Source organism: Herpailurus yagouaroundi, unplaced genomic scaffold (genome assembly GCF_014898765.1).
Source record: "Herpailurus yagouaroundi ecotype Mexico unplaced genomic scaffold, PumYag 216, whole genome shotgun sequence".
Taxonomy (NCBI): Eukaryota; Metazoa; Chordata; class Mammalia; order Carnivora; family Felidae; genus Herpailurus; species Herpailurus yagouaroundi.
In genome coordinates this window covers 4,549,370-4,552,624 of record NW_024412447.1, presented here as the reverse complement: position 1 = coordinate 4,552,624, position 3,255 = coordinate 4,549,370, and positions in this window count along the sequence as shown.

The window sequence follows — 3,255 nt, the reverse complement described above, 5'->3', positions numbered from 1 at the left end:
GGGGGGAGGGGGGGGGAGGAGCCGGGGTCGGTGAGGGCGCAGGTTCCTCCCGCCCTGTCCCGTGGTGTGCGCGCACCTCCTGGAAGCCGGCTGCGGAAGGGCTCCCGGCTCTGTCCCTGGTTAGCTGAGGGTAGGCCATGGTTACGCACGGACCCTCGGAAAGGCTCCTCGAGAAAAGCCGCTGGGGCCAAAGGGCACAGGTGTGGCACACCAGGACAGACAGCACGCCGCACAAATTCGTTGTTGGGTACCGGTCCGTGAGGAGTCCGCTAGAGCCCTTCCCCCAGAAAACTGGACTTTCTTGAAGTGACAGCCACAGGGAAAAAAAAAAAAAAAAAAACTGCCAGTGACACGTGTGACAGTTGGTGACATTTGACACGCATCGAACACTAACCCGGGAGTCGGATACCTGTGGCGAAACGCACACGAATAGGATTTGATCCTGGTGAAAATGACTTCGAGGAAAAGAAATGGGGGAGAAAGGAAAGTTATCTGCACTTTGTAGAAAACCATCAAGGCATTAGATTGTCCTCAATGGCGTTTGCCTTGAAAGTACTTTCTAGAATGAAAATTCATCAGGGTGGATGTAATCCTGATTAAAATGTTTGTGTTCATAAGCACAGGGTCAGAGTGTCCACTGGGTTAGTGCACAAATGCCGGGGAGCCCTTCTCTGGGGGGAAGGTAAAACCAACCTCCAGGTTAACCCAGGGTTCCAGCAAGCGGCAGCCCTCCATGCTGCCAAGTCCCCATGCCCACGGTGGCCTGTCAGTGACCTCTTGAATAGGAGCCCGCGGCTGAAGCAGAGGGCATTCTGGGAATGCTCTCCAAGGTCCAGGGGAGTGTTCCCCTTGGGGAAAGAGCTCCAAGGTAGCCCCACCCTGACCTCCCTGGGATCCAGCCGCTTTAGGCTTCTCGGATGCTGGCCCAGGGACTGAGGCTATGGGGTTGGGGCCCTGAGACCCAGGGGCAGGGTTTTCCTGGGCCCGGCTCTGCAGGGGGCTGGCTCGGGAAGACCCTGCCTCGTGGCTGCAGTGGTGGGGATGGCTGCGGGGGTGGGGGGCAGGGGGAGTCAGAGGGAGAAGTTGGGGGACGAAGTTTGGAAGCAACAGAAGTGCTCTCTACAACGTTTACAAAACCATCTGGGGGTCTGTAAGAGCATCGGCGATGCCCACGCCTGCGGGAAGGCGGACGGTGGAGGCGCCCCGCCCCTTCTGCCCCCAAGTGCTTCCTGCTCTTGACCACCACCTTCCCCACCCCCCCACCCCACCCCCCGTGTGCAGCTGCTTAGATCCCGCACCTCTCTTTGCTCCCTGCTTCTCCTTTACTAACACAGCCTGCTACATTTTACGAATGTGTTGGTAAGTGAGAAACAGAAATTGAAAAATAAATTAAAATGAAGAAATGCATTGTCTCGTCTCTGTTTTCCCTGCTAGATTTTGTGTCTGGCCCCCCGTTTCATCTCTACAAAGCATTTTCCTGGTTGCTCTGGAGCAAGGGACGGCTTATTAAGTCCCATGCTCAGCGCCCTCACCCCAGACTCTTCTTTCTAACCTGAACCCCTTGGCCTCGGAGGAGCTGATTCCATATAACCTTGCTGGGAGGGATGGGGGCCAGAGGACAGACGCTCGGGGAGGCCAGTTTTGGCATCTCCTAAGGACAAGCTTTAAATCAATTCAGAAGTGGCCCGTCTCCCCTCGCTCCGCCTCTGTTTACAGTGAGTGATTTCCTCGGTCTTTACACCGACAGACCCATTTCCCCGAGTAACCATTCGCTGAGGGGATGGGGCATTAGATCTTTCAACTGGGACTCTGACCCCTCCGGGGTGAAGGTCTGAGTCATCCTGTCAGACGGGCCCCCTCGACCAGCAGAGATGCTGAAGGCAAGGGATCTGCGGATAAGAGGCATAAGCTAGGGCCTCAAACCCAACCGCGGCATCAGGGGCGATAGGTGATACCCCCAGGTCTCTGTCATCCGTGTTCTTCGCCGAGTAGAATCCACGTGGGGGGTGAGTGGATCTGTGTGAGGCAGGGAGAGGCCTGGGCGGATGTTGATTCTCTGCCCACCTGTCCTTGGGCAGATGGTTCTACAGACGTGTGGGCTCCTGCCATCCTGGCTGGCTGGCTTCCCCCACAAGCGCCAGTGGCTCTCCCATCATCCACTGTCTCAGAGAAGGTGAAGTGTCCCCTAAGCCGACTCAGAAGACTTGTGGAAGCCCCGCTCCCTTCCTCACATTTGGACAACGCTGGAGCCCCAGGGGGAGGTGGAAGCTTCCTTGCCTCTGCGGGGCTTTGCCTGAGACCTCTCCTTCCACCCCCCTCCTGTGCTGCTCGCCCGCCACCGGCCTCCCCCGGCCGTCTCCTTGAGTGACCACTGGCACATACCTGCTCTCTGCAGTCGCCTCTGGGGAACGGAAGACCGGGGCCCGCGTGGGAAGACAGGCCAAGCCTGTTGGTAGGCGGAGGCCGTGTCTTGGGAGGGGCCTGGTCGGAGTGCAGGACAGGCAGGCCCCAGGTGTTGAGAGGCATTGCTGAAGAGCTCACAGCCCAGTAGGAGAGGGACACAGACCTAAATGGTCACACATGGGGGGTGAGGGGACAGAGCAACGGACTCCAACATGGGGAGCCAAGTGGCCTCCCAGAAGTCTTGCTGAGTCAGCAGGTATCTGCCTGGAGGTGAGGCCTGGAGACACTAGAGGGGGAGGTGGTCAGGATGGAAGTCACACTGCGCGATAGATCAGAGCCAGAGGGGACCTGGTGTGATTAGGAACAGTGAGTCTGGGAATCGCTGGGAGGTAGGTGCTACGGGAGACAGGTGGTGGAACGAGAGAGAGAGCTTAGGGACTGGATTTTGTGGAATCCATTGGCCCCAGACTCTCAGATTCTTCCTATGTACAGCCTTGACTTCTCCCCAGAACTTTTCAGCACCTCTGTCACCTCTACCTGACTTGTCCATTCCAACAGGCATCTAAGCCCAGCCAAATATAGCTCCTGGAAAGCCCCATGAGTCAGGCCCTGTCCCCCGGGAGGGCTGCCCACCCCAATCCCTGCCCTCATCACCCGGCTGTCCCCCACCTTGCTTTTGCCACCTAATCACAAGCCAGCCTGGTCCCCAGTCCTTGCTACCGCCCGCCTCCACCCCTACCAGCGGTCTGAGCAGCAGTGAAAGGAATAGACACCCTCCTCAATGCCCCAGGGGGACAGGAACCATGGCGCCTGAGCCGTCTCTCACCCCTGTACTTTTACCTAAAACAAATG